A 15,187-nucleotide genomic window follows, 5' to 3' on the forward strand; every position below is an offset into this window, starting at 1 on the left:
CTGAAAATATAAAGGAACTAGGGTTAAAAGCATTTTGGTCTCAAAAGCCACATTTTCATTAAAAAGCACCATCTGTTACACGGGATCCCAAAAATATTAAGTTCAAAGACTGTTTACAAAAGACACAAGGTTTATATACAATAACCAGCCATACTAAGGCAAAACAAGCAGTTAGGTAATCCCTGTCCTGGTCCACTCCTCGACCATGGCGGTCGAATAGCTGGCTATGTACATTCCACCTCGGAGCTCTCCACCTCAGGCTTGGTCCAGCTTGCCTTTGCCTTTACCTGCACCACGTAGCACCCGTGAGCCAAGGCCCAGCAAGAAAACACAACAACAGAGCATAAGCAATCAACAGACAAATCCATAACTCACATTACATCATAAGTTCTCAAACATGTAATCATTCAGCATGACCAAGTATTCAACATACTAAGCTCATCAATTCATTTCTCATATCACAGCACAAATGATAACTAGGGCTAGCGCTCTCAGGCTATTCCCTCCATTATCCCACTGACTCCGGCCTAATTAAGCCGAGCTCAGTGAATATTCTCGGCTACCAGTGGCCAAGCCGTGCCCTGTGCGTAAATACTATGTACGACACTCTTAGGCCGCTTTACATGTCCCATGGCCTAATACCATCATTGACACAATACAATTCTCGGGAGCACTTAGTCCCATCACAAACATATAATCGGGTGCAGTTTTCTTACCTCTAGCTTTCAGATGAATTAGCTACGGGCGATACTCCTTGAGCGCGATCCGATCCTCGAGCCCTAGCTTAACACCTAGTCACAACCATGATGAAAGACACCATTAAAAATCTTAAATGAGTTTCCAAGCCAAGTTCTAGTACTCGGAACATTGAACTTCACCAAATATGGTAAAAGACTCAACCCCGAGCACGCTAGGTTAAATTCCCAAGCCCAAAATCTCAAAATCCCAAAATCCCTAAAGCGCCGTGGTATAGGCTACCCATGCCACGACATGGCCCCCAAACAGAACCTCCTAATGCACAAAAATAGGTAAGGGTCGCGGCATTGCTTGGACCATGCCGCGGCCCGCCCTCCTTCCTCAGCGTGCAACAACTTCGAAGGGCCACGGCATGGTCCAAGCAATGCCGCGGCCTTTACCTATTTTTGTGCATTAGGAGGTTCTGTTTGGGGGCCATGCCACGACATGGGTGGCCTATGCCACGACACTTAAGGGATTTTGGGATTTTGAGATTTTGGGCTTGGGAATTTAACCTATGGTGCTCGGGGTTGAGTCTTTTATCATATTTGGTGAAGTTCAATGTTCCAAGTACTAGAACTTGGCTTGGAAACTCATTTAAGATTGTTAATGGTGTCTTTCATCATGGTTGTGACTAGGTGTTAAGCTAGGGCTCAAGGATCGGATCGCGCTCAAGGAGTATCGCCCATAGCTAATTCATCTGAAAGCTAAAGGTAAGAAAACTGCACCCGATTATATGTTTGTGATGGGACTAAGTGCTCCCAAGAATTGTATCGTGTCAATGATGGTATTACGCCATGGGACATGTAAAGTGGCCTAAGGGTTCCGTACATAGTATTTGCGCACAGGGCGCGGCTTGGCCACTGGTAGCCGAGAATATTCACTGAGCTCGGCTTAATTAGGCCGGAGTCAGTGGGATAACGGAGGGAACAAACTGAGAGTGCTAGCCCTAGTTATCATTTGTGCTGTGATATGAGAAATGAATTGATGAGCTTAGTATGTTGAATACTTGGTCATGCTGAATGATTACATGTTTGAGAACTTATGATGTAATGTGAGTTATGGATTTGTCTGTTGATTGCTTATGCTCTGTTGTTGTGTTTTCTTGCTGGGCCTTGGCTCACGGGTGCTACGTGGTGCAGGTAAAGGCAAAGGCAAGCTGGACCAAGCCTGAGGTGGAGAGCTCCGAGGTGGAATGTACATAGCCAGCTGTTCGACCGCCATGGTCGAGGAGTGGACCAGGACAGGGATTACCTAACTGCTTGTTTTGCCTTAGTATGGCTGGTTATTGTATATAAACCTTGTGTCTTTTGTAAACGGTCTTTGAACTTAATATTTTTGGGATCCCGTGTAACAGATGATGCTTTTTAATGAAAATGTGGCTTTTGAGACCAAAACGCTTTTAACCCTAGTTCCTTTATAGTTTCAGTAACATGATATTATTTAAATGACTTGATTAGAAAGTCTGGCACTTTATAGACACACAGTGTAACGGTCTTGGCTATCCAGGGCGTTACATTGACCGTAAGCATTTGTAGCGATGGTGAGCAAAACTACGGCCTACGCTACATTAGGAATAGTTCAATATCCTCCGTAAATGTTCTTTCGGTCCAAAATACCCCCATTCTATGTTAGGTAACCTCAAATAGAAGGAAGGAGGAAGGCTGGACTCGTTTTATAGTGTGATGACCACTTTGACCGTAGGCATGCGGAGTGGGTACTCGAACACTACAGCCTTCGCTACATTTGGAATAGGTCAATAACCTCCGGACATGTTATTGCTGTCTAAAATACCCCCACACTACGTTAGGTAATCTCAGATGGAAGGAAGGAGGATGTTCGAGCTCATTCTATAATGTGTTGACCACTTCGACCATAGGCACTCGTGGCAAGCATTAGAACACTACCGCCTTCGCTACATTAGGAATAGGTCAATTACCTCCCTACACATTCTTGCGGTCCGAAATACCCAAAAAATACTTTAGGTAATCTTAAATTAAAGGAAGAAAGAAGGTCACGCTCGTTCTATAGTGCGTTGATCAGTTTGACCGTAAGCACACGTAGCGAGCACTAGAACACTGCGGCCTCCGCTACACTTGAAATAGGTCAATAACCTCTAGACATGTTTTTGAGGTCTGAAATACCCCCAAACCATGTTAGATATCATAAAATGGAAAGAAGGAGGATGGTCAGGCTCATTCTATGGTGCGTTGACCACTTTGACCGTAGGGACTCGTTGCGAGCACAAGAACACTACGGCCTCCGCTACATTTGGAATTGGTCAATAACCTCCAGACATGTTCTTGCTATCCAAAATACCCGAAATGAAGTTAGGTCACCTCAAATAGAAGGAAGGAGGAAGAACGGGCTCGTTGTATAGTGCGTTGACAACTTTGACCGTAAGCACTCGTAGCGAGCAATAGAACACTATGACCTTCGCTAAATTTGGAATAGGCCAATAACCTCTGGACATATTCTTGCTGTCCAAAATACCCACAAACTACATTAGTAATCCTCAAATGGAAGGAAAGAGGAAGGTCAGGCTCCTTCTAAAGTGCCCTGATCACTTTGGCTGTAAGCACTCGTAGCGAGCACTAGCTCACTACAGCCTCCGCTACATTTGGAATAATTCAATAACCTTCGGGCACATTCTTGCTATCCAAAATTCCCCCAAACTACGTTAGGATACCTCGAATGGAAGGATGGAGGATGGTCAGACTCATTTTATAGTGCATTGACCACTTTAACCCTAGCCACTCGTAGAGAGCACTAGAACACTATGGCGTCCGCTATATTTGGAATAGGTCAATAAGCTTTGGACATGTTCTGGCAGCCTGAAATACTCCCAAACTATGTTTGGTAACCTCAAATAAAAGAAAGGAGGATGGTTGGACTCGTTCGATAATGACTGTAAGCACTCATTACAAGAACAAGAACACTACGGGCGCTGCAAAATGTGGAGAAGGTGAATAATCTTCGGGCATGTTATTGTTGTCCAAAATACCCCCAAACATCATTAGGCAATCTCAAATTAAAGGAAGGAGCAAGGCCGAACTCGTTTTATAATGCATTGACCACTTTTATCATAGGCACTCATAGCAAGCACTAGAACACTACGGCCTCCGCTACATTTGGAATAGGTCCATAACCTTCGAACATGTTCTTTTGGTCCAAAATACCCCCAAACTAAGTTAGGTAACCTCAAATGAAAGGAAGGAGGAAGTTCAGACTCGTTCGATAGTGCATTGACAAGTTTGACCGTAAGCACTCATAGCGAGCACTAGAACATTATGACCTTTCCTAAATTTTGAATAGGTCAATAACCTCCAGACAGATTCTTGCATTTTGAAATACCGACAAACTACATTAGTAAACCTCAAATGGAAGGAAATAGGAAGGTCGGGCTCATTCTAAAGTGCGCTGATCACTTTGACCGTATGCACTCGTAGTGAGCACTAGAACACTACGACCTTCGCTGCATTCGGAATAGGTCAATAAGCTCTGTACATGTTCTTGCAATCAAGAATACACCCAAAATACGTTAGGTAACCTCAATTGTAAGGAAGCAGGAAGGTCTAACTCATTTTATAGTTCGTTGACCACTTTGACCATAAGCACTTGTTGCGAGCAGTAGAACACTTCGGCCTCCTCTACATTTTGAATTGTTCAATCTTCTCTAAACATGTTCTTGCGGTCCGAAATACCCCGAAAATATGTTAGGTAACCCCAAATGGAAGGAAGGAGGAAGGTTAGACTCATTCGATAATGCATTGACCAATTCGACGTAATCAATTGTAGCGAGCACTAGAACGATACGACCTCCTCTACATTTGGAAAAGGTTAATAACCTCTGCACACATTCTTGATTTAGGTAGCCTGTAATTGATGGAAGGAGGAAGGTCGACCTCGTTCTATAATTCGTTGACCACTTTGAGTGTAAGCACTCATAGCGAGCACTAGAACTCTATGGCCTCTGCTACATTTGGAATAGTTTAATAACCTTCGGACACATTCTTACGGTCCAAAATACCCCCAAACTACATTAGTTAATCTCAAATGGAAGGAAGGAGTAAGGTCGGGCTCATTCTATAGTGCCCAGATCACTTTGACCGTAAGCACTCGTAGCGAGCACTCGAACACTACGGATTCCTCTACATTAGGAATAGGTAATTAACCATCGAAAACGCTCTTGCTGTCCAAAATACGCCCAAACTACGTTAGGATACCTCGAATGGAAGGAAGGAGGAAGGTCGTACTTGTTCTATAGTTCATTGACCACGTTTACTGTAAGCTCTCGTTGAAAGCACTAGAACAAAATGGCCGCCTCTACATTTGGAAAAGGTCAGTAACCTCCGGAAACGTTCTTCTTAGCCAAATACCCACAAACTACATTAGGTCATCTCAAATGGAAGCAAGGAGCAAGATCAGACTTGTTTTGTAGTGCGTTGACCAGTTTAAGTGTAGGCACTCGTAGAGAGCACTAGAACACTATGGCCTTCGCAACATTTGGAATAGGTCAACAAGATCTAGACATGTTCTGGCGTTTTGAAATACTCCCAAACTACGTTAGGTAACCTCAAATGGAAGAGAGGAGGAAGGTTGGACTCATTCGATAATGCATTGACCTGTTCGACCGTGAGCACTTATAGCGAGCACTAGAACAATACGAACTCCGCTGCATTTGGAATAGGTCGATAACCTCCCCACAAGTTCTTGCAGGTCGAAATACCCTCATACTACGTTAGGTAACCTCTTCTGGAAGGAAGGAGGAAGGTCAGTCTTGTTATATAGTGCGTTGACCACTTTGACTGTAAGCATTCATAGTGAGGACTAGAATACTACGGACTCCGCTACATTAGGAATAGATCAATAACCTCCAGACACATTCTTGCTGTCCGTTAGACCTTTAAACGACGTTAGGTGACCTCAAATGGAAGGAAGGAGGAAGGACAAGCTCGTTCTATAGTGTGTTGACCACTTTGACCTTAAGAACTTGTAGTAAGCACTAGAACACTATGACCTCCGCTAAATTTGGAATAGTTCAATAAGTTCTGGACAAGTTCTTCCTATCTGAAATACCCTCAAACTACATTTGGTGACCACGAATGGAAGGAAGGAGGAAGGTCTACCTCATTCTATAATGCGTTGACCACTTTGACTATAGGCACTCGTAGCTAGCACTAGAACACTACGACCTCTACATTTGGAACAGGTTAATAACCTCTGGACACATTATTGCGGCTCGAAATACCCACAAAATATGTTAGTTAACCTCAAATGGAAGGAAGAAGGAAGGTTAGGCTCGATCTATAGTGCACTGATCACTTTGACCGTACGCACTCATAGCGAGAAATCAAGCACTACGGCCTCCTTTACATTTGGAATAGGTCAATAACCACCAGACACGTTCTTACTGTACGAAATACCCCCAAACTTGGTAAGGATACCTTGAATGGATGGAAGGAGGAAGGTCCGACCCATTCTATAGTACATTGACCACTTTGAATGTAAGCACTCGTTGCAAGCACAAGAACACTATGGCCGTAGCAAAATGTGGAGAACGTCAATAACCTTTGAACACATTCTTGTTGTCCAAAATACCCCCAAAATTCATTAGGAAATCTCGAATGGAAGGAAGGAGCAAGGTCGGACTCATTTTATAGTGTGTTGACCACTTTTATCATAGGCACTCATAGCGAGCACTAGAACACTACGACCTCCGCTACATTTTGAATGAGGTCAATAACCTTCGAACACATTCTTGTGGTCCTAAATACGTCCAAATTTTGTTATGTAACCTCAAATGGTAGGAAGGAGGAAGGTCGGGCTCGTTCTATAGTGTGTTACCACTTTGACCGTAAGCACTCGTACCGAGAACTAGAACATTACGACCTCCACTACATATGGAATAGGTCAATAAACTTTGGACATGTTATTGCGGTCCGAAATACCCCCAAAAATGTTAGGTAACTTCAAAAAGAAGGAAAGAGGAAGGTCAGACCCGTTTTATAGTGCATTGACCACTTTGACCGTAGGCACTCCAAGCGAGCACTAGAATACTACGACCTCAATTACATTTGGAATAGTTCAATAACCTCCGGACATGTTCTTGTGGCCCCAAATAACCCCAAACTATGTTAGGTGACCCCAAATGAAATGAAGGGGGAAGTTCGGGCTCGTTCTATAATACGTTGACCAATTTGACTGCAGCCTCTCGTAGCGAGCACTAGAAAATTACGACCTTCGCTACACTTGGAATAGGTCAATAACCTATGGACACGTTCTTGTGGTCCAAAATACCTCCTAGCTAAGTTATGTAACCCAAATGAAAGGAAAGAGGAAGGTCGGGCTTGTTCTATAGTGCGTTGCCACTTTGACAGTAAGAACTCATAGCGAGAATTAGAATATTATGACCTCCGTTACATATGGAATAGGTCAAAAAACTTCGGACATGTTCTTGCGGTCTGAAATACCCCAAACAAAGTTAGGTAACCTTTAATAGAAGGAAGGAGGAAGGTCGGACTCGTTCTATAGTGGGTTGACCTCTTTCACCGTAAGCACTCGTAGCGAGCACTAGAACACTACAGCCACCGGTACATTTAGAAAAGGTCAATATCCTCCAAACATGTTCTTGCAGTCCAAAATACCCCTAAACTACATTAGGTAACCACAAATGGAAGGAAGGAGGTAGGTTGGACTCGTCCGATAGTGTGTTGACCACTTCGGCCATAAGCACTAGTTGCGAGAACTAGAACAATACGACCTCCGCTACATTTGGAATAGGTCCATAACCTCCGCACATGTTCTTGTGGTCCAAAACACCATCAAGATACATTAGGTAACCTCAAATGGAAGGAAGGCGAAAGGTCAGTCTCGTTCTATAATGCGTTGACTACTTTGACCGTAAGCACTCGTAGCAAGCATTAGAACAATATGACCACCGCTATATTTGGAATAGGTCAATAACCTCTAGACTTATAGTTGCGGCCCAAAATACCCCAAAACTACGTTAGGTAAACTCCAATGGAATGAAGGAGGAAGGTCGGGCTCGTTCTATAGTGCGTTGATCACTTTGACCGTAAGCACTCGTAGCGAGCACTCGAACACTACGACCTCCTCTACATTCGGAATAGATCAATAACCTCCAGACACGTTCATGCTGTGTACATTTGGAATAGGTCAAACTACATAAGGATACCTCGAATGGAGGAAGGAGGAAGTTCTGAGCTGTTCAATAGTGCATTGAACACTTTCATCATAGGCACTAGTAGTGTGCACTAGAACACTACTGGCCTCCGCTACATTTGAAAAAGTTCAATAACCTACGCACACATTCTTGCGGTCTGAAATACCTTCAAACTACGTTAGGAAATCTCAAATGGAAGGAAGGAGGGAGTTTGGGCTCGTTCTATAGTGCGTTGACATCTTTGACCGTAAGCACTCGTAGCAAGCCCTAGAACAATACGGCCTCTGCTACATTTAGAATAGGTCAATATCCTTCAGACACATTCTTGTGGCCTGAAATACCCCCAAACTACGTTAGGTAACCTCAAATAGAAGGAAGGTGGAAGGTCAGGCTCATTCTATAGTGCGTTCACCACTTTGACCGTAGGCACTCGTTAAGAGCACAAGAACACTACAGCCTCTGCTACATTTGGAATAAGTCAATTACCTCCAGACACATTCTAGCTGTCCAAAATACCCACTAACGACGTTAGGTCACCTCAAATTGAAGGAAGGAGAAAGGACGGGCACGTTCTATAGTGCGTTGACCAATTTGACAATAAGCACTCGTAGCGAGCACTAGAACACTATGGCCTTCGCTACATTTGGTATAGGTTAATTACCTCTGGACGCATTCTTGTTGTCCCAAATTCCCCCAAACTACATTAGGTCATCTCATATGGAAGCAAGGAGGAAGGTCAGCCTCGTTCAATTGAGCATTGATCACTTTGACCGCATGTTCTCGTAGCAAGCACTAGAACAATATGGCTTTCGCTACATTTGGAATAGGTCAATAACCTCTGGACACGTTCTTGCGGTCTGAAATACCTACAAAATTTGTTAGGTAACCTCAAATGGAAGGATGGGGGAAGTTCGGGCTCGTTCTATAGTGCTTTGACGAATTTGACCGTATGCACTCGTAGCAAGCACTAGAACACTTCGGCCTCCACTACATTTGGAATAGGTCAATAAGCTCTGGGCATGTTGTTGCAGTCCGAAATACCCCCAAACTACCTTAGGTAACCTCGAATGGAAGGAAGGAGGAAGATCGGACTAGTCTAATTATACGTTGACCACTTCGACCGTAAGCACACGTTCTTGCAGTCCGAAATACCCACAAATTACATTTGGTAACCTCAAATGGAAGGAAGGGAGAAGGTCAGGCTCATTCTATAGTGCATTGACCACTTTGACCATAGGAACTCGTTGTGAGCACAGTAACACTATGGCCTCCGCTACATTTGGAATAGGTTAATAACCTCCAGACAAGTTCTGGCTGCCCGATATCCCCCAAAATACGTTAGGATACCTCGAATGGATGGAAGGAGGAAGGTCCAATTCGTTCTACAGTTCATTGACCACTTTTACAGTAAGCACTCGTTGCAAGCAGTACAACATTACGACCGCCGCTACATTTGGAAAACGTCAATAACCTCCGGACACATTCTTGTTGTCCAAAATTACCCCAAACTACATTAGGTCATCTCAAATGGAAGAAAGGAGGAAGATCACACTCGTTTTATAGTGAGTTGACCACTTTGACCGTAGGCACTCGTAGAGAGTTCTAGAACACTATGGCCTCCACTACATTCGGAATACGTTAATAAGCTTTGGACATGTTCTTGCGGTCTGAAATACTGGCAAACTATGTTAGGTAATATAAAATGGAAGGAAGGATGAAGTTCGGACTCGTTCAATAATGCGTTCACCGGTTCGACTGTAAGCACTTGTAGCGAGCACTAGAAAAATACAGCCTCCGCTACATTTGGAACAGTTTAATAACCTCCACACATGTTATTGCGGGTCAAAATACCCTCATACTACGTTAGGCAACCTCTACTGGAAGGAAGGAGGAAGGTCGGTCTCGATCTATAGTGCGTTGACCACTTTGACCGTAAGCTCTCGTTGTGAAGACTAGAACAATATGGACTCCGCTACATTTGGAATAGGTCAATAACCTCCAGACACGTTCTTGCTATCTGAAATACCCCCAAACGACGTTAGGTTACCTCAAATGGAAGGAAGGAGGAAGGACGGGCTCGTTCTTTAGTGCGTAGACCACATTGATCGTAAGCACTCGTAGCGAGCACTAGAACACTATGACCTCCGCTAAATTTGGAATAGGTCAATAACCTCCGGACAAATTCTTGCGGTCTAAAATACCCCCAAACTACATTTGGTGACCTTGAATGGAAGGAAGGAGGAAGGTCGGCCTCGCTCTATAATGCGTTGACCATTTTGAGTGTAAGCACTCATAGCGAACACTAGAACAATACGGCCTCTGCTATATTTAGAATAGGTCCATATCCTTTGAACATGATCTTGCGGTCCAAAATAACCCCAAACTACATTAGGTAACTTCAAATGGAATGAAGGAGAAAGGTCGTTCTTGTTCTAAAATGCGTTGACTACTTTGACCGTAAGCATTCGTAGCGAGCATTAGAACAATATGACCTGCGCTACATTTGGAATAGGTCATTAACCTCCAGACACGTTCTGGCAGTTCGAAATACCCCCAAACAACGTTAGGTCACCTCAAATGGAAGGAAGGAGAAAGGACGGGCTCGTTCTATAGTGCGTTGACCACTTTGACTGTAAGCACTCGTAGCGAGCAGTAGAACACTACGGCCTCTGCTACACTTGGAATAGGTGAATAACCTCCAGAAACATTCTTGTTGTCCAAAATACCCCCAAACTACATTAGGTCATCGCAAATGGAAGCAAGGAGGAAGGTCGGCCACGTTCAATTGTGCGTTGATCACTTTGACCGCAGGCTCTCGTAGCGAGCACTAGAACAATACAGCCTCTGCTACATTTGGAATAGGTCAATAATCTCCGAACACGTTCTTGTGGTCCAAAATATCCCCAAACTACGTTAGGAAACCTCATATAGAAGCAAGGAGGAAGGTCTGGCTCATTCTATAATGTGTCGACCTCTTTGACCATAAGCACTCGTAGTGAGCACTAGAACACTACAACCTCTACTACATTTGGAATAGGTAAATAACTTTTGGACATGTTCTTGTAGTACGAAATTAATCCAAACTATGTTAGGTAACCTCAAATGGAAGGAAGGAGGAAGGTCAGACTCATTCTATAATGCGTTGAACTATTTGACCGTAGGCACTAGTAGCGAGCACTAGAACACTATGACCTTCGCTACATTGGGAACAGGCTATAACCTCTGGACACGTTCTTGCGGTCAAAATTACCCTCAAACTACGTTAGGTAACCTCAAATGGAAGGAAGGAGGAAGGTCGAGCTCATTCTATAATGCATTGAACACTTTCCCACTAAGCACTTGTAGCGAGCACTAGAACACTACGGCCTCCGGAACATTTGGAATAGGTCAATAAACTTCAGACATGTTCTTGTGGTTCGAAATACCCCCAAATTACGTTAGATAAACCCAAATGGAATGAAGGGGGAAGGTTATCCTCGTTCAATTGTCTGTTGATCACTTTGACTACAGGCTCTCGTAGCGAGAACTATAACAATACTTCTTCTGCTACATTTGGAATAGGTCAATAACCTCCTGACACGTTCTTGCGGTCTGAAGTACCCACAAACTTCATTTGGTAACCACAAATGGAAGGAAGGGAGAAAGTTGGGCTCGTTCTATAGTGCGTTGACCAATATGACCATACGCTCTCGTAGCGAGCACTAGAATGATACGACCTCCACTATATTTGGAATAGGTTGATAAGCTCTGAACATGTTCTTGCGGTCCGAAATACCCCAAAACTACGTTAGGTAACCTCAAATGGAAGGAAGGAGGAAGGTCGGACTTGGCCGATATTGCGTTGACAACTTCGACCGTAAGCATTCGTTGCGAACACTAGACTATACGGCCTCCGCCACATTGGAATAGGTCCATAACCTTCGCACATGTTCTTGCGGTCCAAAATACCCTCAAACTACGTTAGGTAACCTAAAATGGAAGGAAGGGGGAAGGCTGGTCTCGTTCTATAATGCGTTGACTAATTTGACCGTAAGCACTCGTAACGAGCATTAGAACAATATGACCTCCGCTACATTTAAAATAGGTCAATAACCTCTAGACACGTTGTTGCAGTCCAAGATATTCCCAAAATATGTTAGCTAACCTCAAATGGAATGAAGGAGGAAGGTCGGGCTCGTTCTATAGTGCGTTGACCACTTTGACCGTAGGCACTCGATGCGAGCAGAACAACACTACGGCCTCCGCTACATTTGGAATAGGTCAATAACCTCCAAAAATATTCTGGCTGTCTGAAATACCCCCAAACAACGTTAGGTCACCTCAAATGGAAGGAAGGAGGAAGGACAGGCTCGTTCTATAGTGCGTTGACCACTTTCACCGTCGGCACTCGTAGCGAGCACTAGAACACTACGGCCTCCGCTACATTTGGAATAGGTTAATAACCTCCGGACACGTTCTTGCAGTTCAAAATACCTACAAACTACGTTAGTTAACCTCAAATAGAAGAAAGGAGGAAGGGAGGGCTTATTCTAAAGTGCGCTAATCACTTTGACCAAAAACACTCGTATGGCCTTCATTGAATTCAGAATAGGTCAATATGCTCTGGACATGTTCTTGTAGTCTGAAATACTCACAAACTACGTTTGGTAACCTCAAATGGAAGGAAGGAGGAAGGTCGGTCTCGTTCGATAATACGTTGACTTGTTCGACCGTAAGCACTTGTAGCGAGCACTTGAACAATACGACCTCCGCTACATTTGGAATAGGTCAATAACCTCTGCACATGTTCTTGTGGATCGAAATACCTTCATGCTACGTTAGGTAACCTCTACTGTAAGGAAGGAGCTAGGTCGATCTCGTTCTATAGTGCGTTGACCACTTTGACCGTAAGCACTCTTTGCGAAGACTAGAACAATACGGACTCCGCTACATTTGGAATAGGTCTTTAACCTACAGACAAGTTCTTGTTGACTGAAATACCCCGAAACAACGTTAGGCAACCTCAAATGGAAGGAAAGAGCGAGAACGGTCTCGTTCTATAGTGCGTTGAGCACTTTGACCGTTAGACTCGTAGCGAGCACTAGAACACTATGACCTCTGCTAAATTTGGAATAGGTCTTTAACCTCCAAACACGTTCTTGTGGTCCGAAATTCCCACTAAGTACATTATTTATCCTGAAATGGAAAGAAGGAAGAAGGTCAAGCTCGTTTTATAGTGAACTGATCACTTTGACCGTAAGCACTCATAGGGAGCACTCTAACACTACGACCTCCTCTACATTTGGAATTGGTCAATAACCACCTGCACGTTCTTGTTGTCCGAAATACCCCCAAACTACATAAGGATAGCTCGAATGGAAGGAAGGAGGAAGGTCCGACCCGTTCTATAGTGCGTTGAACACTTTGACTATAAGCACTCGTTGCAAGTACAAGAACCCTACGGTCGCTGCAACATTTGGAGAATGTCAATAACCTTCGGACACATTCTAATTTTCCAAAATACCCCCAATCATGATTAGGTAATCTCAAATTGAAGAAAGGAAGAATGTCAGACTCATTTTATAGTGAGCACTAGAACACTAAGGCGTCTGCTACATATGGAATAGGTCAATAATCTCTGAACATGTTCTTGCAGTCCGAAATTCCCCCAAACTATGTTAGGTAGCCTCAAATGGAACGAAGGAGGATGGTCGAACCCATTCGATAGTGAATTGACCACTTCAACCGTAGTCTCTAGTAAATAGTACTAGAACACTACTGCCATCGCTACATTTGAAAAAGGCCAATAACATTTGCACACGTTCTTGCGGTCCAAAATACCATCAAACTATGTTAGGTACCCACAAATTGATGGAAGGAGGAAGGTCGTTCTCATTCTATAGTGCGTTGACCACTTTGATCGTAAGAACTCGTGGCGAGCACTAGAACAATACGGTCTCCGCTCCGTTTAGAATAGGTCAATAACCTCCCGACACATTCTTGCGGATGGAAATACCCCCAAACTACATTAGGTAACCTCAAATAGAAGGAAGGAGGAAGGTTATGCCCGTTCTATAATTCGTGGACCACTTTGACCGTAAGCACTAGTAGCGAGTACTAGAACACTACGACCTCCACTACATTTGGAATAGGTCAATAACCTCCGGACATGTTCTTGCAGTCTAAAATACCCCCAAACTATGTTGGTCACCTCAAATGGAAGGAAGGAGGAAGGCAGGCTAGTTCTATAGTGCACTAATTACTTTGACCGTAAGCACTCGAACAGTACGGCCTCCTCTACATTTGGAATAGGTCAATAACCACCAGACACGTTCTTGCTCTCCGAAATACCCCTAAACTATGTAAGGATACCTCGAATGTTAGGAAGGATGAAGGTCTGACCCGTTCTATATTGTGTTGACCACTTTGACTGTAAGCACTCATAGCAAGCACAAGAACACTACGACCTCCACAAAATTTGGAATAGGTCAATAAACTGCAGACATGTTCTTGCTGTCTGAAATACCCCCAAACTAATTTAGGTAGCCCCAAGTGGAATGAAGGAGGGAGGTCGGCCTCGTTCAATTGTGTGTTGATCACTTTGACAACAGGCTCTCGTAGCGACCACTAGAATAATATGACTTCCGCTACATTAGGAATAGGTCAATAACCTCCGGACACTTTCGTTAGGAAACCTCAAATGGAAGGAAGGGGGAAGGTCGAGCTTCGTCTGTAGTGCGTTGACCAATTTGACCGTAAGCACTCGTAGCGAGCACTAGAACACTATGACCTCCTCTACATTTGGAATAGGTCAATAAGCTCCGGAAATGTTCTTGTGTTCCAAAATACCCCCAAACAACGTAAGGTAAACTCTAATGGAAGGAAGGAGGAAGGTCGGACTCATCAGATAGTGCGTTGACCACTTTGAACGTAAGCACTCGTAGCGAGCACTATAACACAACGTCCTCCAACACATTTGGAATAGGTCCATAACCTCCGCACAAATTCTTGCGGTCCAAAATACCCTCAAACTACGTTAGGTAACCTCAAATGGAAGGAAGGGGGAAGGACGTTCTAGTTCTATAATGATTTGACTTCTTTGACCGTAAGCACTCGTAGCGAGCACTAGAACAATATGACCTCTGCTACAGTTGGAATAGGTAAATAAATCTAGACACGTTATTGTTGTCCTAAATACCATCAAACTACGTTAGGTAACCTCAAATGGAATGAAGGAGGAAGGTCGGACTCGTTCGATAGTGTGTTGACCACTTTGATTGTTAGCAC

Source organism: Humulus lupulus, chromosome 5 (genome assembly GCF_963169125.1).
Source record: "Humulus lupulus chromosome 5, drHumLupu1.1, whole genome shotgun sequence".
In the NCBI taxonomy this organism is placed as follows: Eukaryota; Viridiplantae; Streptophyta; class Magnoliopsida; order Rosales; family Cannabaceae; genus Humulus; species Humulus lupulus.